Here is a 25,699-nt window from a genome sequence, read left to right as displayed (position 1 = left end):
CTGATGGGTATTTAATGGAGCCATCAGCAATTTGGAGACATATCTGGGTTGGTTTGACTTCTTCAGTCAAACCAAGCTTTCTGATAGTGGATGCAGGTATTAAGTTGATACTTGCTCCAAGATCACATAGAGCTTGCTTGGTACAAGTACCCTCTAATGTGCATGGTATCATAAAGCTTCTGGGATCTTTAAGCTTTTCTGGTAAGCTTTTCATAATGACTGCACTGCATTCTTCAATGAGGTAAACCTTTTCAGTTTCTCTCCAATCCTTCTTATGACTTAAGATCTCTTTCATGATCTTAGCATAAGAGGGTATTTGCTCAAGTGCCTCTGCAAACGGAATCTTTATCTCAAGATTCCTGAGATAGTCTGCAAAGCAGGCAAATTGCTTATCCTGTTCCGTTTGGAGGAGTTTTTGAGGATAAGGCATTTTGGCTTTGTATTCCTCTACCTTAGTTGCTGCAGGTTTATTGCCTACAGATGGGGGTTGAGAAGCCTTTTTCGAGAGGTTGCTATCAGCACTTGTATGTGTCTGATCTCCCACTGGCCTTTGAATGCCAGGGGTGGAAGCTGGAGTGGCGTTAGACGCCAACTCCTTACCTGTTTCTAACATCTGAATGCCAGAACTGAGCTTTCTTTGGGCATTCAATGCCAACTTCTTGACTATTTCTGGCGTTTAAACGCCAGAGCTGAGCATGGGTTGGGCATTTAACGCAAGCCTTTTATCCTTTTCTGGTGTTTGAACGCCATAATTGTTCCTCTCTGGGCTCTTACTGTCCTTAGAGGGATTTTGGGTAGCAGTTTGTTCATTTCTTGGCTTCCTGCTGCCTTGAAGTGAGGTATTTAATGTTCTCCCATTTCTTAATTGAACTGCTTGGCACTCTTCTGTTATTTATTTTGATAACTACTGCTCTGTTTGCTTAAACTGCACTTTCATATTCATATTAGCCATTCTTGTTTCTTGCCATATCTCCTTGAATTTGGCTAGCTGTTTTGTTAGAAAATCTAATTGCTGATTGAATTCAGTAACTTGTTCTGCAGGACTTAGTTCAGCAGTTACTGTCTTAACCTCTTCTTTCATGGAAGGTTCACTGCTTAGGTACAGATGCTGATTTCTGGCAACTGTATCAATGAGCTCTTGAGCTTCTTTAATTGTCTTTCTTATGTGTATAGATCCACTAGCTGAGTGGTCTAGAGAAATCTGAGCTTTCTCTGTAAGTCCATAATAGAAGATGTCTAACTGCACCCACTCTGAAAACATTTCAGAGGGGGCATTTTCTTAGCATCTCTCTGTATTTCTCTCAGGAATCATAAAGAGACTCATTATCTCCTTATTTAAAGCCTTGGATACTCAGCCTTAGCTGTGTCATCCGTTTTGGAGGGAAATATTGATTCAGGAATTTTTCTGACAGCTATTTCCATGTCCTTATGCTAGCCTTAGGTTGGTTATTTAACCACTTCTTAGCTTGGTCTTTTACAGAAAATAAAAATAGTAACAATCTGTAGACATCTTGATCTATTTCCTTATCATGTACTGTGTCAATAATTTGTAAAAACTGTGCCAGAAACTCTGTAGGTTCTTCCTGTGGAAGACCGGAATACTGGCAACTTTGCTGCACCATGATAATGAGCTGAGGATTCAACTCAAAACTACTGACTCCGATGGAGGGTATACAGATACTACTCCCATATGAAGCAATAGAGGGGTTAGCATATGACCCTAGAGTCCTTCTGGACTATTCATTTCCACTTAGGTCCATGATGGAGAAAGGGAGATGATGTGGATTTATTTTATTTATTTTATTATATAAGAAAAATTTTCGAAATAATAAAATAAAATAAAAACTAAAATAAAAAAATTTAAAAAATGTTTTATGAAGATTTTCGAAAAAGTGAGGAGAGAGAGAGAGTGGTTAGGATATTTTTGAAAAAGATATGATTTTTTTAAAAAAATCTTAAAAGGATAAAATTTGAAAAATTTTGAAATTGAAATCTGAATTTTTATGAAAAGTTTCGAAAAAAATGTTTAAAAAATAGTTAGAAAAAATAATTTTTTTATTTTTGAATTTTATTATGAAAGAGAAAAACACACAAAAGACACAAGACTTAAAATTTTTAAATCTAATGCTCCTTGTTTTCGAAAATTTTGGAGGAAAAACACCAAGGCACACCAAACTTAAAAATTTTAAGATCAAAGCACAAAGAAGACTCAAGAACACCTTGAAGACTCGCAAGAACAACAAGAACAAAAGATAGAACACCAAACTTAAAACTTTTAGAAAACCACAATAAAATTTTCGAAAATTAAAGAAAAATTAACAAGAGAATACCAAACTTAAAGTTTGGCACAAGATTTAATCAAAGGAAAATTATTTTTAAAAAGATTTTAAAAAGGAAAACTCAAAGGGGCAACTATTCCCAAGAAAATAGACACATTCAACAAATGCAAGGATTGAACAGATAAAAACTATTTTTTGATGACAAAAACATAAAGGACACCAGACTTAAAACATGCAACTAGACTCAATGAAAAACTAACAATTAATAAAGAAAAATAATATTTTGAAGAAAAAATTTTTAAAGGGAATAATAAAAGATGCAATTCTAGTGACTCTAAACTAGAAAAACAAATTTTTCCTAATCTAAGCAACAAGATTCATCGTCAGTTGTTCAAACTCAAACAATCCCCGGCAACGGCGCCAAAAACTTGGTGCACAAAAATTACACTCACACTATGTAATTCCGCACAACTAACCAGCAAGTGCACTGGGTCGTCCAAGTAATACCTTACGTGAGTAAGGGTCGAATCCCACGGAGATTGTTGGCTTGAAGCAAGCTATGGTTATCTTATTATTCTTAGTCTGGATACTAATAGGGTTCTTTAGTTTCAATTGTAAAAAGTGAAAGGGCATAAAATAAGTAATTGTTACTCAATAATGGAGAATATGTTGGAGTTTTGGAGATGCTTTGTCTTCTGAATCCCTGCAACATAATGCTTTCTTACTTTGAAACATGCAAGGCTCCTTCCATGGCAAGCTGTATGTAGGGCATCACCGTTGTCAATGGCTACTTCCCATCCTCTCAGTGAAAATGGTCCAAATGCTCTGTCACAGCACGACTAATCATCTGCCGGTTCTTGATCATGTCGGAATAGGATCCATTGATCCTTTTGCGTCTGTCACGATGCCCAACACTCGCGAGTTTGAAACTCGTCACAGTCATCTTAGCCATGAATCCTACTCGAAATACCACAGACAAGGTTTAAACTTTCTGGATTCTCAAGGATGCTGCCAATGGATTCTAGCTTATACCACGAAGACTCTAATTAAAGAATCCAAGAGATATTCATTCAATCGAAGGTAGAACGGAGGTGGTTGTCAGGCATGCGTTCATAGGTTGAGAATGGTGATGAGTGTCACGGATCATCACCTTATTTATATTGAAGTGTGAATGAACATCTTAGATAGGAACAAGCTTGTTTGAATAGAAAACAGAAATAATTGCATTAATTCATTGAGACACTGCAGAGCTCCTCACCCCCAACAATGGAGTTTAGAGACTCATGCCATCAAAGAGTACAAAGTTCAGATCTAAAAATGTCATGAGATACAAAATAAGTCTCTAAAAGTTGTTTAAATACTAAACTAGTAACCTAGCTTTACAGAAAATGAGTAAACTAAGATTGATAGTGCAGAAATCAACTTCTGGGGCCCACTTGGTGTGTGCTGGGACTGAGACTTAAGCTTCTCACATGCCTGGGCTGTTTCTGGCATTTAACTCTAACTTGCAACCTGTTTCTGGCGTTCAATGCCAGAATGCAACATGAAACTGGCGTTCAATGCCAGTTTATGTCGTTTATCTTCGCGCAAAGTATAGACTATTATATATTGCTGGAAAGCTCTGGATGTCTACTTTCGAACCCAATTAAGATCGCACCAATTGGACTCCTGTAGCTCCAAAAAATCCATTCCGAGTGCAGGGAGGTCAGAATCCAACAACATCAGCAGTCCTTTTTTAGCCTGAATCAGATTTTTGCTCAGCTCCCTCAATTTCAGCCAGAAAATATCTAAAATCACAGAAAAACACACAAACTCATAGTAAAGTCTAGAAATATGAATTTTGCCTAAAAACTAATAAAAATGTACTAAAAACTAACTAAAATATACTAAAAATTATATGAAATTACCCCCAAAAAACGTATAAAATATTCGCTCATCAGACAGCATGGCTAATAGCAGAATGCCAAAATGTTTAGGAATATTGGATTGAAATATGAGGGCTTTAGCTGTGTAGAAAATGGTTTGATGTTTCCTCTTCACAACACAATTTTGTTGTGGAGTCTCAACACAATTAGTTTGATGTTGTATGCCTTTGGAATTAAAAAAGGTTTTAAGGGTGAAACTCAGGTCCATTATCACTGCTTATGCATTTTATAATTTTTCTGAATTGAGTTAGAATCAAATTAGCAAATGCTTCTAAGGAACCTACCTTTGATTTTGAGTTTTATAAAAAATATCCATGTAAATTTACTTTTTTCATCCAGCATGGTAAGAAAATACTTGTAACCATTAATAGAAGAAGTAGAAATGGGTCCCCATATATCCATATGAACAAGATCAAATTAACATTTTGTTTTTGTAACACTGTCCAGAAAAGGCAATTTCTTTTATTTTGAAAAATGACAAGAATCACATGGTATAATGCCGTTTTTACCAATGTTCTGAAAACCGAACCGGACCGGCCGTTCAACTGGGTTAACCAGAAACCGGTCACCTAGCCGGTCCGATCCACATGCAAAACCGCACTACAAAAAACCGGTGGAAAAATCAGACGAACCGATGGTTAACCGGTGAACCGGGCAAACCGGCCCGGTTTTTCCAAGTACCGATTTTCCCTCCTATTGAAACGGCGTCATTTGGCTATTTTATAAAAAAAAGAAAAACAGGCTGAAGCACTGAACAACACGGGTAGAAGCATCATTTTAGCCTAAATCAATCCCTAATCTCCCAAAATAAAAAATCTTCGAAGAACTCTCAAGTCTCAACACTCCACTGCCAACCCTAAGCTCGAGTCTGTACAATCTGCATATGATGGACAACAGACAAACACCGTGAAGAACACTCCCATCGTCGTGAGTCGTTGCGCACAGCTGCGACTGCTGGGTTTCTGGGTTTTGGTCGCGGGTCGTGAAGCACCATTGCGGGTTTTGGGTTTCTGGCTTCTGGGTTTCTGGGTTTTGTTCGCTGGGTTCTGGGTTTTTGGGTTTTGGTCGCTGGTCGTGAAGTACCGTTGCAGGTTCTGGTTTTCTGGCTTCTTGGTTTCTGGGTTTTGGGGTTTCTGGCTTCTGGGTTCTGAGTTTCTGGCTTTTGGGTTTCTAGGTTTCTGGCTTCTGTTCGTGCTATTTTTCTGGCTTCTGTTCGTTCTTCACTTGCGGTAAGTTTTGGTTTCTCGCTTCCGTTCGAACGTTGAATAAATTTGTTCTTCAATTTTTTGTATGTTGAATAAATTTGTTGAAATGTTGAATAAATTTTTCTGGCTTCTATTTGTAACTTCCTATGTTGAATAAATTTGAGAATTCTGCTCTGTTATGTTCTTCAATTTTTTTATCTTTTCAATTCTGCTCTGTTTAATTTTTTGATTTTGTCAGCCATATAAATTGTATGAATTATGAACTATAAATTGATATATTGGTCTGAATTCTGGGTTGTTGGTATTCTAAATTTAGATGGAACAATCACAAAATGATCAGCAACAACAACATAATGCTGTACAAGAATATTATAAACTTTCATATTTGATGTTGTTTATGACCTTTTAATGATAACTTATGTATTGTTTATTTTGTGAAATTGTTAAATTTTGAATCTTATTAGTTTAAAAATTATTGCATTTAACTTTTTAAAATTATGTATTGAATTTTTTATAATTTTAATCCATATTTAATTAAACCCGTTCAACCACGGTTTAACCCCGGTTGAACCATTAAACCATTGAACGAGTCACTTGACCGATTCAATAACCGGTTCGGTTCTCGCAACCTTGGTTTTTACAACAAATGAATGGGTGCAGTTTCTAAATGCTATGCATCCTATCTTGTGGCATGTGTCCTAATCTAAAATTCCATAAAACTTTTTTATTATCTAATCCATTTGTTATGTCTATTTGTGCTATATGTGCTATATATGACTTGAGTTGGAGGGAAAACCAATTTCTGATTTGTAGGCAGTTTGAACATGTAAAGTCCTTGATCCACCTCAGCTGTGCCAATCATCTTCTAGGTATTCAAGCTATGAATCTCACACCTTGAGTCAGTTATAGAACACTTACAATGCAAATTTTAGTTAATTTTAAAACTGAAATGAGATTAAAATTGAATGATGGAATATACAATACATTGGTGAGAAATAAGTTTTTGGTGAAAAGAATGGTGCCAATAATCTGTGTTGTAATTTTTGAGCCATTGGAAAGTTTAACTAAAATAGGATTGATGTATCTAATAACTTACAAAATTTGATATGGTGTGAGTAACATGGCCAGTGGCTCCTTTGTCCATAATCCATGATTTTGAAGAGAAAATTTTTCATTGTAAGAAAGTAAGAAATATGTGTGATCATTGACAAAGTATAAAAGTTACTTGAGGTATTGGAAAGATTGATTGAGTGGAAAGCTGGGTTGGCACATTGAGGCTGAGTGTCTTCATGTTGGAGGATAGACATAAGGAGTTGCCTTTGTTTAAGAGACAATGTTGCTGTAGAGCTAGTTCGATCTGCCAGTGAGTTGAATTTGGACTGCTTTTGTCATCATATTTTTTTTTTCTGTAGCCATGTTGATGCCAGCACTTCTAGGCTGATGCTTCATATAGGGAGGGACTCCGTATTTTTTGTAGCAAACATCTATCAAGTGCCCAACCTTATTGGAAAATGAGTAGCTTTTAGGGTAGCCTCTACCGAAACTACCTCGACCCTGTAAAATCGAGAAAAAAATAATAATTAATTAATAATTAAATTAATTATGAGCAAAGAAGGTTAAGAAATTATAATTAATAAATTGGAAAAAATAAAATATTTAAAATGCAAATTAAAACACTAATTTTAAAGGATTTGGCCGAAAATTGGGCCAACCGGCTAAAATGACTGAACCAGACCCATGTTGGGTCCACACCCACATATATAAATCCTCACATGGCTCCATTTCGGCTTCATTCTCCACTCGCCCCAATTCATGAGAGCCATGGATTGAGGGAAGGGAGAAACCCTAACTTCCTTCAATATCAAACCTCTATAACTTTTGCTCTAAAGCTCCGGTTAATGAGCTATTTGTGACCACATGTTCGTCTCAAAATCTTCTTCAATTATATTTTAAAAAAGTGGTAAGAAAATTTGAATATTTCTCCTATTTTCCCATTCTCTATAATTTCATATTTTTGGGTACATGGTGTTGAAATCTTATGATTTTGGTTTTTTAGGGGCGCTCTAGCATGAATTCTAAGTGGGTTCTACTTCAAACTTGAGTGGGTTAAAGCAAGAAAGCTCAAACCCTTCATTATCCATGGTTTTAAGTCAAGTCCTAGTATGAATATTGCGTTATTGTTGTGAGTAGATTGTGTGGATTAGCTTGGCTTATTTGGAATTAGTTTTTGGTCTGGATTGATGCGAAGCTTATAATTGGAGGAGGATTGATCAAACTTGGAAACTTTGGTTGGAGCTTGATTTCCCATCTGGTGAGAAAAATTCAAGGTTGGGGAAAACCACCATCATTAAGGTACGAGTTTTAGTTTCGAGTAGGCGTGATGTATGATTATGTGAAAACCTAGGTTAATCGTCCCTAGGATAGGGTTGAAAAGAATAGTGTATGTTGATGATGATTTATGTGATAGTATAATCTTGTGAATTAAATGTTTGATGTGTAATGTGTGATTATGTGAATTGAATTTTGAGTATGAGGTTATGGTTGAGTATTAACAAATGTGATTCATGTGAATATTGGGCCAGAGGCCGAGATGGGGTGAGATGTTCCCTATGAGGTAAGTTACGGTAAGTGATGGATTGCCATGATTGAATTGATTATTGAAACAAAGAGAATTGGGTTGTATGATTAGATTATTCAGGTGACTATTGATAGAAAACTTGTGAAATTGAAATGAGTAGGGTGGAAATTGCTCGATTAGGTTTGGAATGGATATAAGGTGATGATTGATTGTTGAAATGCATAGATGAAGCTTTGAAATGATTTTGGTTTCGGTTGGTTTGAATTGAATTGAGATTTTGGTGAAAGTGAGTAAAGGTTCATAATTGGTAAAAAAAAGAATTTTTACCAACTTCAGCGTACCATAACTTGGTGCTCGGTGCTTGGATTTGTGTAAAATATATATTAAATCGAAGCTAGCGAAAGGATATTTAAAATGGTTTAAGAATGATAGAAAACTAAATTCTATAGAGAAAGATATGAATGATTGAAAATTAGTATAAAAAACTGAATTATGAGATTATACAGAAAACCAGAATTTCTAGTATGCATGCCCATCGCACCGTATGGTGTGAATGCATGGAACAGAGGTAATGGAAGTACTTGTGCATAGGCACAGGTGTATACGTATGCACAACAAGGGAGTTTTGCAAGTCATGCATACGCACAATAGTGTGTGCACGCCAAGTCTTGTTTTCACACCTAGTTTTTGGACTCTAAAATGAGTATGAATGTATGAACCGGATTGAATTGAACTATTCCCAAATAACACTTGGTTAAACTGGATGACATTGTTGCGAGGATGGTGGTTCGTCCCACCCGCGGTAAGGACGATGGTGTCATCCTTCTCACATGTTAATGAGAGTGAGAAATTGATAAAAGACTAAGGGTTAATAAACCTAAGCTTGAGAAATTAATAACAATTGAGGTTAAACTATCTTAATAACAAAGAGGAGTTTTGAGTTATGATGAATCATGATACTAGTTGTGACTGTGGTCATGACTGACATGAGTTTAGATTGTGATTATGGTTATTTTAATTAAAAATTGATTAATGATTAATGAATATCTGTCTAGGTAAGATGCAAGGATTGAGCTTGTCCCACTTGCTCTGGGTTAAGTTGGAATGGTGGCTACGTCCAACCCACAGTGAGGACAGTGGTATTATCCCGCCACGAGAAAACAAAATTGATTGCTTGATAAAGAATTGAGATTAATGAGTCAATTGTTTGATAAATTGATAAAGACATGGGGTTAATGAGTTTAATGACGTATGAAATTACTAAAAAACACTGATAATGATTAAGTATGGCTGGATTGGCTGAATTTGACAAGGTTTGGGTGATATCCCACTTGTGTGATTGGTATGACACCCGCCTAAATGGATGAGTAATGCCTACTCCGGGTTGTGGTGGAGAAGCACATGTCTGAGTAGACGAGTAATACCTACTCTGGATTGTAGAGAAGCCCTGCTTGGGTAGATGAGTAATTCCTATCTGAGTTATGGTTTGAGGGTAGATGAGTAATTCCTATTCGAGTTATGGTTTGAGGGTAGATGAGTAATTCCTATCCAGGTTAAGGTTTGAGTGTAGATGAGTAATTCCTATCCAGGTTATGGTTAGCGGCACCTGCCTGGTTGGATGAGTAATTCCTACTCATCCAACCAGGCAGGTGAAAACACCCCCCATGGGTAGATGAGTAATACCTACTCCACATTGTGGTGTTCCATATCTGGGTTAGCTACCGGATATGTGTCGGGTCAGGCATTATAACTGACAAGTGAGCTCATGGCCAGTAGGATAAGCATGCATTATTTGCATTTGTGGGTATTATTTTGGTGTGTATCTTGTATTTGGTTTGCCTTCTTGCGTAATTATATACCTATATGATATTTTATTTAATTGATGTATGTTCTCCTTATCTATGTATTCCTTGTATCATCTTGTCTATGTTTGCATAACTAAGAGGTCCCTTATGCTAACGATGGTGATGCTGAGGGCTGTTTTGGATGAAATATTAATCATTAAATGATTTGATGATGCTAATTGAGTATTGATTGATATCTGAGCTCCCTAGGTAGATGCAAGAGTCGTATTTCGCCCTACTTGCTCCGGGATGAGAATCTGAGAGTACTAGTATAACTAATAACTTATTGACGTTAGGATTCTTGCCAGTAAAAAATTTTATAAAAACAGTCGCGTTGTAGATATAGTCTCTAAACCGACAGAAATCCCTTCGTACAAACGTTTTGGTTGTCACAAGTAACAAACCCCTAAATAAATTGATAACCGAAGTATTTAAACCTCGGGTCGTCTTCTCAAGGAATTGTAGGGAAGTGTGTTCTTATTATTGGTTATGAGTTTGTAAATTGGGGTTTTGGAAGTTGGACAATGGGCACAGGTATATTTTCAAAGCAATAAAAATAAATAAATAACTGTAAAATAAACTCTTGGCAAGGTATAAAGACTGGAAGTCTTATCCTAGTTATCCTTATCAATTATGAAGAGAATTGAATTCTTCTCCCACCTCGTTAACCTCTAACTATGAAGGTAAGTTAAGTGGATGAATTAATTCGAATCCTCAAGTCTTAGTCTTTCCTTGGGAAGGGCTAGAGTTATTGGAATATGAATTAATGAAATGAAGAAATCCAATTTTCAATCAATAATGAGTTTGATAATTCTAGAGTCACCAATTATTTAACCAAAACCAAAAGGAAAGAAAATTGTATATACTGGAATAAGAATGTCTTCAGATTGAGAACAACAATAACATAAATAAAAGGAAGCAATATTAAACTGAAATATCTTAAATAACGTTAATTTAAAAGAGTAATCTGTAACATGGAACAGTTCATAAATTAAATTCGGATGAATAAAAATAAAGAACCTGGGATTGAGAGTCACTCCTAAAACTAAGAGAAGTCCTAAATCCTAATCCTCAGAGAGAGAGAAGAGGGAACCTCTCTCAAAACTAAATCTAAATCATGGAAAGTAACAGAAAATTCGGAGTCTCCTTCGATGGATGCATTCCTCCACTTCATAACCTCTAGTCTCTGACTTCTGGACTTGGATTTTGGGCCAAAAAGGCTTCAGAATCCGCTATGAGCGTTTCTGCAATTTCTGGTGCGTGGCCTCTGTCACGCGTCCGCGTGGGTCACGCGGTCGCATCATTCGGTGTTCTCCTAGTCACGCGGTCGCGTCGTTCACGCGTCCGCATCGTATGCGATTTACTCAAGTTGCGCGGTTGCGTCAGTCATGCGGCCGCGTCGATGCTTCTTCGCTCTTGGCACGCGATCGCATCGTCCATGCGATCGCGTAGATGCCAGTTTCTTCAAAACTTCATTTTGCGCTTTCTTTCCATTTTTGTATGTTTCCTTTTCCATCCTTTAAGTCATTCCTGCCTTAGAAGATCTGAAACTACTCAACACACTAATCACGGCATCGAATGGAATTAAGGGTGATTAAAATAATTAATTTAAAAGCATAGGAAACATGTTTTTCACATACATCACATAATAAGGAAGGAGAAGTAAAACCATACAATTAATATGAATAAGTGGGTGAAGGATTTAATAAATCACTTAGATTAAGCATAAAATATATCATAAAATATGGGTTTATCAACCTCCCCACACTTAAGTAATAGCATGTCCTCATGCTATGTCCAAGGTAAAAAGTAAGGTTTTGAAGTGGTTGAATGCCATGCAATGCAATTCTAATCTAAATGCAACTAACTAAATGCATGATGCAATTCTAATTTCATTCACTCATATATAAAGCTTACATGTAGTTAAATCAATTCACATTCTTAAGGAGTCATATATATATATAGCCAACCTTAGATAATGATAAAGCATTTTTACAATTGAGATGGGAGAGAAAAACATTTAATAAACTTGCAAGACAATTAGTAATTTAAGCAGAGATATATGTTAATGAGTTAGTGAACCCTCACTGGATTTTGTGTTTACTCTCTAGTCACTCAGTGTTTATTGGGTTAATCACTCTATTCTTCTTTTTATCCTTATTTTCTATAACTTTGTTTTTCATCTAACCAATCAACAATTATAAAATATAGACATACCAAAAATCATGAGGTCTTTAATTAAGGTTATAATGGGGCCAAGGTAAAGGTAAGGGTATATGTATAAGGCTAAGTGAGCTAATAAGTGAATCCTTAATTAGTCTAAGATCTCACCTAATACACATAATTTCTAAAGTAAAGCTTCTTTACCCATTTTCCCCTAATTCCCACTTTTTATGTCACATGCTCATATTTTGTTCTTATACCATGTGCGTTTGCTTTAATTTACATTTTTTTAATGCACATGGTAATTAATCATTTTAATTTCACATGAGCATGTTTCCCAAAAATTATTAATTTCTTTTCAATTTTGTTCTACCCTTGTTTCTGTCATCCATGTTCCCATAAAGTTTCCCCACACTTAATTAATTACACAACTTTCTATCTTAAGCTAATCAAGAATTCAACTTGTGAATTTATTTGTTTTTCTGCTTAAGGCTAGTAGTGTGGCTAAATAGAATAAAAGGGAATTAAAAGGTTCAAAGGGGCTAACAAGGATGGCATAAAAGGTAGGCTTTATTTGGGATAGTGAGTTAAAAATCAAACGAGGCCTCAATCACTCTCTTGGCATGTATCTATATTCTATACTGGACATATAGATTAAAACAACGCAAAGAACATCAGAATAGAAAAGAAGAGCGGAACACACATGAATAAAATATTATGGTTTAAATGTAACCATACAATTAAGTTCAAAACTCACAGGCTGTATGTTCTCAAACTCATAAATCATATATCACTCATGTATGTCATGGAGGTTTAGTTAAAATTTCCTATTATTCTCATAAAAAAATTGTCTTAGGTGGCCTTTAAAATTTTAATGTTCTTCCTTGATGAAATGTTGTCAACTTAACTATATGATGTAATGCTCTATATACAAGGTTTATGGATTTAAATCTGTTATGTTCAATTTCCTAGCTTACTTCCTTTTTATATTTTTAAATTTAGACTATGCTATCTTATGCTAAAAAGGGTAAACTATACTAATTAATTCGCTAATAAGTTAGAATTGCAAACTAAACTAAATGACTAAAATAAACTAAATAGCTAAAATATGAACTAAAAATGCAAAATGCAGAAATAGAGTAGAAATACATCAAAGTAGCAATGTATAAGTACTCAGAAAATAACAATAAAAAGAAAAATACAGAAAAATATCCAGAATAAAAGAAAAAGAGATGTAGTGGTTCACCAAAATAAAACGCCAGAGATGGCGACCTCCCCACGCTTAAAGTGAAGCATCGTCCCTGATGCTCAGTCAAGCCGGGTGTGAAGGGGTGTCATCACTGGTAGGAATGGTAGCTGGAGTCTCGGTGGTAGTGGGCTGAGGATCTGGCTGCTGTAGAGGAGGTGCTGACTGAATCGGGATCTCAGGATCTGTAGCCTCAATCTGATGTGGGACCTCTGCCTGGGGAGCAACCTGCTCTGTGCCTGCCTGCGGATGGGTCTCCTCCTGATGCTCATTGATGACAGGTCATCTTAGCCTAGTTTTACTAGCCTTTTTCTTTTGTTTTCATTTGAATTATGCACTTTCTTGAGCTCTAAGCAAGCCAATTGGGTAGATTTTCATGTTTCCTTTGATTTAATCAACCATAGATGAATTAATGCAATTTCATGAGGTTTTATGCTATAATAGTCACATATTATGAAAGAATGAATATCTCATGATTTTGAGCATAGCTTTGATGTGTTTGGTTGATTAATGATAGGTGAAGAAAGCTTGGAGAAAGGTTGAAGCAAGAAGGAATGGCTAGGAGTAAGAGAGGACAAAAAGTTTGAGCAAAAGTTAGCCTCAAACTTTTTGGCTAACTTTTGAGCAAAAGCTGGAGCAAAAGTTAGCCCCTAACTTTTTGGCTAACTTTTGGCATGAAAAACCCTCCCTGGATGAGCAAAAGTTTGCGCCAACGTTAGCCCCTAACTTTTTGGCTAACGTTGGCACATGAAAAACACACTCTGGGAGCAAAGTTTGCGCCAACGTTAGCCTCTAACTTTTGGGCTAACGTTGGCGCCACACACCACAACAGCTTGAAGGGGTATACTTCCAACAAGAATAACTTGAGCTACAGAGCTCCAAATGAGGTGATTCAAGAAGCATTGGAAAGTAGAAATCAAGATCTTTCCAAGCATATATGGCACTACATGGTGGACACTAAAACTGAGGGAGAAAACTGCCCCGCAATGTGCATAAACGAACATGGTGGCAACCTGCAGTGAGGCCAACTGACCTCTGCACCTTCGACGGAATATAACTCGAGCTGTAGAGCTCCAAATGATGCGCTTCCAATGGCAATGGAAAGTAGACATTCAGAGCTTTCCAACCATATATGATAGTCTATATTGGGCATAAAATTGGCAACATGACAATAGGACAAAGTTGGCGCCATAAGTGCACAAAGGAAGGCCAACGTTGGAGCAAAAGTTAGACCCCTAACTTTTGCACCAACGTTGGTATCAGCAAAATAAGGAGGCTGAGGTGAAAAGTTAGAGTAAAAGTTAGCCTCAAACTTTTACTCAAACTTTTACTCAAACTTTTGCAACATTCAAACCCGGTTCACTTGGTTCACTTTGGTTCCTCTCCAAACTCCAAGAGCAATCAACCAAGGCCTCTCTCTCAACCCAATTCCACCAAGAGCAAAGGCCCAACTCAAGGCTTGAAGATCATTTGAAGAAAGTGTATAAATAGGATAGAATTCAAGTTTTCTGTGAGCTTTTTTTTTTGTTTTCATAGAGAGCTTTTTTTTAGTTTTTATAGAGGGCTCTTCTTTTTAGTTTTCAGAGGGAGTTTTTCCCTTTAGTTTTGCTTAGTAGTTTTTGGAGAGCTTTTGGTATTGAGTGATCTTTAATTTCTTAGTTTCGGGGAAGGAGAATTCCATTCTCTTCCTCTTAGTTTTATTGCTTTCAATTTCAATTACTATTGTCTTGGATCTTGGGTTAGAGAATTGAAGAAATTCTGTTTCAATCTCATCCTGGGATCTCTCTGTTTCTTTACTGCATAATTGAGTCTAAATTTCTGTTAATTGCTCTTCATCTACTTTCTTTGCAAATTTACATTTCCCTTGCAATTGTTCTGGTTGGATCTGGGAAGGCTTTGAGATCTAGACTCGGTTATCTAGTCTCTTGGGTCCTGAGATCTGAATTTCCAATTTCCAATTCTCTGTTTATTGCTTTTCATGTTCATTTACTCTTCTGCTTCAGATCCGATTCAATCCCAATCCCCTTTTACTCTTCTGTTTGATGCAATTTACTTTGCCTTATTTAATTGCTGCAAATCCAATTCCCAATTCCCTTTACATTTCAAGTCATTTACATTTCTTGCAATTTAAGATTCCGCAATTTACATTTCTTGCATTCTAAGTTTCTGCAATTTATATTACTTGTTCTTTAAGATGCAGCAATTTAATTCTTGCTCTCTTTAATTTCATGCAATTTACACATTCCCTTTACTTTCAATGCAATTTAAATTCTGCAAATCACAAATCACTCAACCAAATCTTGATTCGCTTGACTAAATCAACCACTAAACTAAAATTGCTCAATCCTTCAATCCCTGTGGGATCGACCTCACTCCCGTGAGTTATTATTACTTGATGCGACCCGGTGCACTTGCCGGTGAGTTTTGTGTCGGATCGTTTTCTGCACATCACTCATCCGCCTCCTCCTCGGATGGCTCAGATGGTGAGTCAGGCTCGGAGGGGATGTCACTGCTCTGTCAGATCATCAGCTTCAGATGCTCATACCGGCGCCGGTTACGGCGCTCCATCTGATCAAGCTGTCAAAATAAGCGGTGCACGAGGCGGTAGACTAGCTCTGAGGTAGGTGGAGGTGCAGTGGTGGCAGCAGGGGCAGCTGTGGAAGAAGAGGGTCCGGCAGACGATGGGCTGTTTCATCAGTAGCAGTGAAAGGTGGGGGTCTGTATCCCAAAGCCAGGAAGTTTCTACTGTGAGGAATGATCTTCCTGCAGTCCGCAGCCGGTTGTCTCTCATCGGCATCATCCCATGGCACGTCAGCTCGACGACCTAGCTGTGTAACCAGATAAGGAAAGGGAAGAGTGCCTCGGACGTGGATCCTGGCCATATAATGCCGGATAAAGCATGGCAAGTACAGGTCCTTACACACACACACCAGAGGAGGGTGATCATAGCAGCTGGAATCTCTGTCTCATGAGTACTCGGCATCACATAATTACTCAGGATCTGATGCCATAACCGAGCCTCATCATTTAGGTACGCCCGCTTGGTACCCTTGGGCAGGGTGGTGTCCTGACCCATCTCCCAAGGAACAGTCGGGTCCAGGGTTATCCTTGCCTTGACAGCATCCCAATCAAACCTCAAGAAACGCATGTCCTCCTCAGCCTTTTTGTAACCATCAGGCTGAACGGACTTAGGTGGGAGCTGTAGGATGTCCTCTATGGCCTCTTCAGTGACCAGAATCTGCTTGCCTCGCAGGTTCCCTGCATCTAGGGTAGTGTTATAGAAGTTGCAGTAGAATTCCCTAACCCAAGATGCATTGACCTCTGTCAGTGCTCTTTCCAGAAAGAACTAGCCTCTTTGTTTGATTTGCTCAGTGGTGTATTGCTGGAGTGCTTCTGGAATCTTCAGAGTCTCTCCAGGTATAGGTTTCTGGAGTCTGCAAATGCCGGATACTTCAGCTCACAGTACCGATTTGCAAATTTGATGGAATCATTTGCAAGTAGCAGCTGGTCAGCTTTTTCCTGCTAGGTAAAATTCTTCTCCCGCCATGAGGAATCATGCATTAGATCTATGATGGATTGGGAGGGGTCTCCTCTTTTACGCTTGCTAGTAGCCTTGCCTGTTCCCTTTCTCTGTGAGGTCGACATCTTGAAAAATAGAAAACCAGGAAATATAAAAATAAGAAAACAAATAGGCAATTAAACAAAGAAAACTCAAAGTGGCAAAGGAGAATGAGAATGAGGCAAATGAGTTAGGTAGATGTGCATTAAGGATTTTATAGTAGTTTAAAAGTTTGAAAGGAATAATTTACAATACAAAATGTATTAGAATTCAAGTTAAATAGAAAAATTGTCATCATGCCATGGTTGAAAAGTTACAGGAAAGTGAAAAGTCAGAAAAGAGATTATAAAAAGTTAGTATGGGTAGAAATGGAAAAAGAAGTTAGTAAATTAAAATTAGTGAGTCAGTAAAATGTGGGTAAAGTAAGTGGCATAAAGAAAGTATTCCATGAAACAAGGATTCACAGGTAGGAATAGAAGTAACTCATAACCAAACAAGGAAAACAATTGGATGCTGATTCAAAGAGATATAAAGAAGAATTAGAATCAGAGCATCACGGATGCAGTTTATAAACCAGAAAATCAAAGAGGATAATAAAGCATGCCCTGGCATTCATGAAATGGTTCGGGTAAAGCAGAGTAAAACAGAGTTCAAAATGCCAAACAAAACATGAATGAAAATATTTTATTGAAATTTGGGCAGCATTCCAGCTAAATATGGAGTATCCCGGAAAATAAACAGCAATCAAAGTAGTGCATATGAATTAAAAATTAAGCTGCAGGTACAGATAAGGAATATAAACATGAAAATTCAGAGTAATAAGCAGCAAATGCAGGAAATCACAGCATATGAACAAGGTTACAGCAACAGCAGAATTGCAGATATGATAAAATAGAAACATGAATAGTGCAAGTAGACAGACCTAAATCCACTAACCAAATCCTAGGCTACCTAACAACCTAAAATCCACTACAACATGCATATCTAACTAGCCTAAACATGAACATAAACAGAAAAATAAAGAAAAACTACGAACGGATAAAAGGGTTTGCGTGTTGCGGAACCTGGTAGGCGAAGAAGGAGAGTGGGGCAGAGAGGTGGCTGGGGGTAGAGGAAGGGGTGGTGTTGCTGGTTGAAGGGGGTTGCGGTGGGGCGGTGGCGGCGGCGTGCGGTGGCGCGGAGGTGAGCAGTGGCGGAGGAGGGGGGAAAGAAGAAAGAAGAAGAAAGAAAGGAAGAGGAGAGAGGGGGTAGATGGTGGCGGCGTCTGGTGTCGGTGGTGGCCGGGTGGTGGTGGAGGGTAGAGGAAAGAGAGAGGGGGAAGAGGGAGGGGGGTAGGCGCGCGACTGATAGGGTTCGCGTGGCTGGGGGGTTATATGCTGAAACCCACGCGGCCGCGTGGGGCACGCGGTCGCGTGGTAGGGGTGAAAAATGGGTGGGCGCGATCGCGTGGAACGCGTGATCGCATGGGAGGGTAGGAGAGGGGTGGACGCGATCACGTCGTTGGAATTTGTGCTAGACGCACGATTCCAGCATCGTTTCAGCGTAACTCTCTGTCTCCTTCTAGGGTGTTGTGCAATCCATGCGACGCGGTCGCGTGAAATTGGTTATGTACATGTGACGCGATCGCGTCAGGCACGCGATCGCATGGGTCTTTTGCGCAAAAAGCACAAGGGCAGCATGAGTCCAGCCCAACTTTCTGGATGTTGGGGTTTGGTGGGTGAAATTGTGAACAATACTTTTTCACAACTCTCATAATCCCCGGTAATGGCTCCAAACACGTGGTAGCTCAATACCATGGCATTACACAACTTCGCACAACTAACCAGCAAGTGCACTGGGTCGTCCAAGTAATAAACCTTACGTGAGTAAGGGTCGATCCCACGGAGATTGTTAGTATTGAAGCAAGCTATGGTCATCTTGTAAATCTTAGTCAGGCAAACTCAAATGATAATGGTGATGAACGAAAATAACATAAAGATAAAGATAGAGATACTTATGTAATTCATTGGTAGGAACTTCAGATAAGCGCATGAAGATGCCTTCCCTTCCGTCTCTCTGCTTTCCTACTGCCTTCATCCAATCCTTCTTCCTCCTTTCCATGGCAAGCTCGTGTAGGGTTTCACTGTTGTCAGCAGCTACCTCCCATCCTCGCAGTGAAAGCTAATGCACACACTCTGTCACAGTGCTGCCAATCACCGGTGTGGTTCCCTCCCCTACCGGAATAGAATCAAGTGATTCTTTTGCGTCTGTCACTAACGCCCAGTAGGTTACAGGTTTGAAGCACGTCACAGTCATTCAGTCATTGAATCCTACTCAGAATACCACAGACAAGGTTAGACCTTCCGGATTCTCTTGAATGCTGCCATCAATTCTTGCCTATACCACGAAGACTCTGACCTCACGGAATGGCTGGCTCGTTTGTCAGGCGAGCACTCGGTTGTCAGGCGATCAACCATGCATCGTGCAATTAGGAATCCAAGAGATATTCACCAAGCCTCAAATGCTTGTAGAACAAGAGTGGTTGTCAGTCACTTTGTTCATGGGTGAGAATGGTGATGGGCGTCAATCATCACCTCCATCAAGTTGAAGAACAAGTGATATCTTGGAATAAGAACAAGCAGAATTGAATGGAAGAACAATAGTAATTGCATTAATACTCGAGGTACAGCAGAGCTCCACACCTTAATCTATGGTGTGTAGAAACTCCACCGTTGAAATATATAAGCATAAGGTCTAGGCATGGCCGAATGGCCAGCCTCCCAGTGATCTAAGATCAAAAGTGATCAAAAGATATAAAGATCCAAAGACCAAAGATCCAAAGATTTCTAATACAATAGCAAAAGGTCCTACTTATAAGAAACTAGTAGCCTAAGGTGTACAGAAATGAGTAAATGACATAAAAATCCTCTTCCGGGCCCACTTGGTGTGTGCTTGGGCTGAGCAATGAAGCAAATTTCGTGTAGAGACTCTTCTTGGAGTTAAACGCCAGCTTTGGTGCCAGTTTGGGCGTTTAACTCCCATTTGGGTGCCAGTTCCAGCGTTTAACGCTGGGATTTCTTGAGGTGACTTTGAACGCCGGTTTGGGCCATCAAATCTTGGGCAAAGTATGGACTATCATATATTGCTGGAAAGCCCAGGATGTCTACTTTCCAACGTCGTTGAGAGCGCGCCAATTGGGCTTCTGTAGCTCCAGAAAATCCACTTCGAGTGCAGGGAGGTCAAAATCCAACAGCATCTGCAGTCCTTTTTGGTCTCTGAATCAGATTTTTGCTCAGGTCCCTCAATTTCAGCCAGAAAATACCTGAAATCACAGAAAAACACACAAACTCATAGTAAAGTCCAGAAAAGTGAATTTTAACTAAAAACTAATAAAAATATATTAAAAACTAACTATATCATCCTAAAAACATACTAAAAACAATGCCAAAAAGTATACAAATTATCCGCTCATCACAACACCAAACTTAAATTGTTGCTTGTCCTCAAGCAACTGAAAATCAAATAAGATAAAAATAAGAGAATATGCAATGAATTCCAAAAACATCTGTGAAGATCAGTATTAATTAGATGAGCGGGGTTTTTAACTTTTTGCCTCTGAACAGTTTTGGCATCTCAATCTATCCCTTGAAATTCAGAATGGTTGGCTTCTTTAGGAACTCAGAGTCCAGATAGTGTTAATGATTCTCTTAGTAAGGTATGATGATTCTTGAACATAGCTATTTATTGAGTCTTGGCTGTGGCCCAAAGCACTCTGTCTTCCAGTATTACCACCGGATACATACATGCCACAGACACATAATTGGGTGAACCTTTTCAGATTGTGACTCAGCTTTGCTAAAGTCCCCAATTAGAGGTGTCCAGGGTTCTTAAGCACACTCTTATTTGCCTTGGATCACAACTCTTATTTCTATATATATATATATTTTTTTCGTTTTCTCTTCTTTTTTTTTTTTGAATGGAAATGCTTTTTCTTGCTTCAAGAATCATTTTTATGATTTTTCAGATCCTCAGTAACATGTCTCCTTTTTCATCATTCCTTCAAGAGCCAACATTCATGAACCACAAATTCAAGATACATATGCACTGTTTACACATACATTCAGAGAGCAAAAATATTACCACCACATCAAAATAATTAAACTATTATAAAATTCAAAATTCATGCAATTCTTTCTTTTATCAATTAGGCACGTTTTTATTGAAGAAAGGTGATGGATTCATAGGACATTCATAACTTTAAGGCATAGACACTAAGACACTAATGATCACAAGACACAAACATGGACAAACATAAGCATTAAAATTCGAAAAACAGAAGAACAAATAACAGGGAAATCAAAGAACGGGTCCACCTTAGTGATGGCGGCTCTTTCTTGCTCTTGAAGATCCTATGGAGTGCTTGAGCTCCTCAATGTCTCTTCCTTGTCTTTGTTGCTCCTCCCTCATGATTCTTTGATCTTCTCTAATCTCATGAAGGATGATGGAGTGTTCTTGGTGCTCCACCCTTAGTTGTCCCATGTTGGAACTCAACTCTCCTAGGGAGGTGTTTAGTTGCTCCCAATAGTTTTGTGGAGGAAAATTCATCCCTTGAGGAATCTCAGGGATCTCATGATGAGTGGGATCTCTTGTGTACTCCATCCTTTTCTTGGTGATGGGTTTGTCCTCATCAATGGGGATGTCTCCCTCTATGTCAACTCCAACTGAATAACAGAGGTGACAAATGAGATGAGGGAAGGCTAACCTTGCCAAGGTGGAGGTCTTGTCCGCCACCTTATAGAGTTCTTGGGCTATAACCTCATGAACCTCTATTTCTTCTCCAATCATGATGCTATGGATCATGATAGCCCGGTCTATGGTAACTTCGGACCGGTTGCTAGTGGGGATGATTGAGCGTTGTATGAACTCTAACCATCCTCTAGCCACGGGCTTGAGGTCATGCCTTCTCAATTGGACCGGCTTTCCTCTTGAATCTTGCTTCCATTGTGCGCCCTCTTCACATATGACTGTGAGGACTTGGTCCAACCTTTAATCAAAGTTGACCCTTCTAGTGTAAGGATGTTCATCTCCTTGCATCATAGGCAAGTTGAATGCCACCCTCACACTTTCCGGACTAAAATCCAAGTATTTCCCCCGAACCATAGTGAGATAATTCTTTGGATTCGGGTTCACACTTTGGTCATGGTTCTTGGTGATCCATGCATTGGCATAGAACTCTTGAACCATCAAGATTCCGACTTGTTGAATGGGGTTGGTAAGAACTTCCCAACCTCTTCTTCGGATCTCATGTCGGATTTCCGGATATTCACCCTTTTTGAGTGAAAAGGGGACCTCGGGGATCACCTTCTTCAAGGCCACAACTTCATAGAAGTGGACTTGATGCACCCTTGAGAGGAATCTATCCATCTCCCATGACTCGGAGGTGGAAGCCTTTGCCTTCCCTTTCCTCTTTCTAGAGGTTTCTCCGGCCTTGGATGCCATAATGGTTATGGAAAAACGAAAAAGCAACGCTTTTACCACACCAAACTTAAAATGTTTGCTCGTCCTCGAGCAAAAGAAGAAAGAAGAGAGTAGAAGAAGAAGAAATGAGGAAGAGGGAGATGGTAGTGAATTCGGCCAAAGAGGGGGAGAAGTGGTGTTTAGGTTGTGTGAAAATGAGGGGTTGAAGAAGGGTATATATAGGAGAGAGGGGGGTAAAGGTTCGGCCATTATGGGTGGGTTTGGGAGGGAAAGTGGTTTGAATTTGAAGGGTGAGGTTGGTGGGGATTTATGAAGGATGGATGTGAGTGGTGAAGAGAAGGGTAGGATTTGATAGGTGAGGGGTTTTTGGGGAAGAGGTGTTGAGGTGATTGGTGAATGGGGGAAGAAGAGAGAGGGTGATGGTAGGGTCCTGTGGGGTCCACAGATCCTGTAGTGTCAAGGAAAAGGCATCCTTGCACCAAATGGCATCAAAATCCACGTTTTGAGCCATTTCTGGCGTTAAACGCCGGGCTGGTGCCCATTCCTGGCGTTTAACGCCAGGTTCTTGCCCTTTACTGGCGTTTAACGCCAGTCTGGTGCCCCTTTCTGGCGTTAAACGCCCAGATGGGTGCCAGACTGGGCGTTAAACGCCCAACTGCTAGGCTGACTGGCGTTTAAACGCCAGCAGCATCTTCCTCCAGGGTGTGCTATTTTTCTTCCTGTTTTTCATTCTGTTTTTGCTTTTTTCATTGTTTTTGTGACTTCTTATGATCATCAACCTACAAAAAAGATAAAATAACAAAAGAAAATAATTAATTATAAAACATTGGGTTGCCTCCCAACAAGCGCTTCTTTAATGTCATTAGCTTGACAGAGGACTCTCATGGAGCCTCAGAAGTGCTCAGAACCGTGTTGAAACCTCCCAACACCAAACTTAGAGTTTGAATGTGGGGGTTCAACACCAAACTTAGAGTTTGGTTGTGGCCTCCCAACACCAAACTTAGAGTTTGACTGTGGGGGCTCAGTTTGGCTCTGTTTTGAGAGAAGCTCTTCATGCTTCCTCTCCATGATGACAGAGGGATATCCTTGAGCTTTAAACACCAAGGATTCTTCACTCACTTGAATGATCAACTCACCTCTATCAACATCAATCACAGCCTTTGCTGTGGCTAGGAAGGGTCTGCCAAGGATGATGGATTCATCCATGCATTTCCCAGTCTCTAGGACTATGAAATCAGTAGGAATGTAATGGTCTTTAACTTTAACCAGAACATCCTCTACAAGTCCATAGGCTTGTTTTCTTGAGTTGTCTGCCATCTCTAGTGAGATTTTTGCAGCTTGCACCTCAAAGATCCCTAATTTCTCCATTACAGAGAGGGGCATGAGGTTCACACTTGACCCTAAGTCACACAAGGCCTTCTTGAAGGTCATGGTGCCTATGGTACAAGGTATAGAAAACTTCCCAGGATCCTGCCTCTTTTGAGGCAGTTTCTACTTAGACAAGTCATCCAGTTCTTTGGTGAGCAAAGGGGGTTCATCCTCCCAAGTCTCATTTCCAAATAACTTGTCATTTAGCTTCATGATTGCTCCAAGGTATTTAGCAACTTGCTTCTCAGTGACATACTCATCCTCTTCAGAGGAGGAATACTCATCAGAGCTCATGAATGGCAGAAGTAAGTCCAATGGGATCTCTATGGTCTCAGTTTGAGCCTCAGATTCCCAAGGTTCCTCATTGGGGAACTCAGTGGAGGTCAGTGGACGTCCATTGAGGTCTTCCTCAGTGGCGTTCACTGCCTCTTCTTCCTCCCAGAATTCGGCCATATTGATGGCCTTGCACTCTCCTTTTGGATTTTCTTCAGTATTGCTTGGGAGAGTGCTTGGAGGAAGTTCAGTAATTTTCTTGCTCAGCTGACCCACTTGTCCTTCCAAATTCCTAATGGAAGATCTAGTTTCAGTCATGAAACTTTGAGTGGTCTTAATTAGATCAGAGACCATAGTTGCTAAGTCAGAGGTATTTTGCTTAGAACTCTCTGTCTGTTGCTGAGAAGATGATGGGAAAGGCTTGCTATTGCTAAACCTGTTTCTCCCACCATTATTGTTATTGAAACCTTGTTGAGGTCTCTGTTGATCCTTCCATGAAAGATTTGGATGATTCCTCCATGAAGGGTTGTAGGTGTTTCCATAGGGTTCTCCCATGTAATTCACCTCTTCCATTGAAGGGTTCTCAGGATCATAAGCTTCTTCCTCAGATGAAGCTTCCTTAGTACTGCTTGGTGCATTTTGCATTCCAGACAGACTTTGAGAAATCATATTGACTTGTTGAGTCAATATTTTATTCTGAGCCAAAATGGCATTCAGAGTGTCAATCTCAAGAACTCCTTTCTTCTGACTAGTCCCATTGTTCACAGGATTTCTTTCAGAAGTGTACATGAATTGGTTATTTGCAACCATTTCAATCAGTTCTTGAGCTTCAGTAGGCGTCTTCTTCAGATGAAGAGATCCTCCAGAAGAGCTATCCAAAGACATCTTGGACAGTTCAGAGAGACCATCATAGAAAATACCTATGATGCTCCATTCAGAAAGCATATCAGTGGGACACTTTCTGATCAATTGTTTGTATCTTTCCCAAGCTTCATAGAGGGATTCTCCTTCCTTCTGTCTGAAGGTTTGGACTTCCACTCTAAGCTTACTCAATTTTTGAGGTGGAAAGAACTTTGCCAAGAAGGCATTGACTAGCTTTTCCCAAGAGTCCAGGCTTTCTTTAGGTTGAGAATCCAACCATGTTCTAGCTCTGTCTCTTACAGCAAAAGGGAATAGCATCAGTCTGTAGACCTCAGGGTCAACCCCATTAGTCTTGACTGTGTCACAGATTTGCAAGAACTCAGCTAAAAACTGATGAGGATCTTCCATTGGAAGTCCATGGAACTTGCAATTCTGTTGCATTAGAGAAACTAATTGAGGCTTAAGCTCAAAGTTGTTTGCTCCAATGGCAGGGATAGAGATGCTTCTCCCATAGAAGTCGGGAGTAGGTGCAGTAAAGTCACCCAGCACCTTCCTTGCATTGTTGGCATTGTTGTTGTTTTCGGCTGCCATGTGTTCTTCTTCCTTGAAGAATTCGGTCAGGTGCTCTAAAGAGAGTTGTGCTTTGGCTTCTCTTAGCTTTCTCTTCAAGGTCCTTTCAGGTTCAGGATCAGCCTCAACAAGAATGCCTTTGTCCTTGCTCCTGCTCATAAGATAGAGAAGAGAACAAGAAAATGTGGAATCCTCTATGTCACAGTATAGAGATTCCTTTAGGTGTCAGAGGAAAAGAAGAGTAGAAGACAGGAGTGGGAAAATTCGAACTTATCAGAGAGAATGGAGTTCGAATTTTGCATTAAGGGATAGTGTTAATCCATAAATAGAAGGATGTGAGAAGGAGGGAAGTGATTTTCGAAAATTAAGTG

At 39.2% G+C, this 25,699-nt stretch overlaps 1 non-coding gene across 1 annotated transcript; it reads left to right on the top strand.

Annotated features, from left to right (window-relative positions):
* Positions 1-24,836: 24,836 nt before the first annotated feature.
* On the top strand, positions 24,837-24,944 carry LOC112713681 (small nucleolar RNA R71). Its single transcript, XR_003158651.1, has one exon. It is a non-coding gene; the product is annotated as a small nucleolar RNA R71 (small nucleolar RNA).
* Positions 24,945-25,699: the final 755 nt, after the last annotated feature.

The sequence above is a fragment of the Arachis hypogaea genome, chromosome 9 (genome assembly GCF_003086295.3).
Source record: "Arachis hypogaea cultivar Tifrunner chromosome 9, arahy.Tifrunner.gnm2.J5K5, whole genome shotgun sequence".
Taxonomy (NCBI): Eukaryota; Viridiplantae; Streptophyta; class Magnoliopsida; order Fabales; family Fabaceae; genus Arachis; species Arachis hypogaea.
The sequence above is the reverse complement of the archived record's forward strand: the minus strand, read 5'-3'. Positions and strand labels throughout refer to the sequence as shown.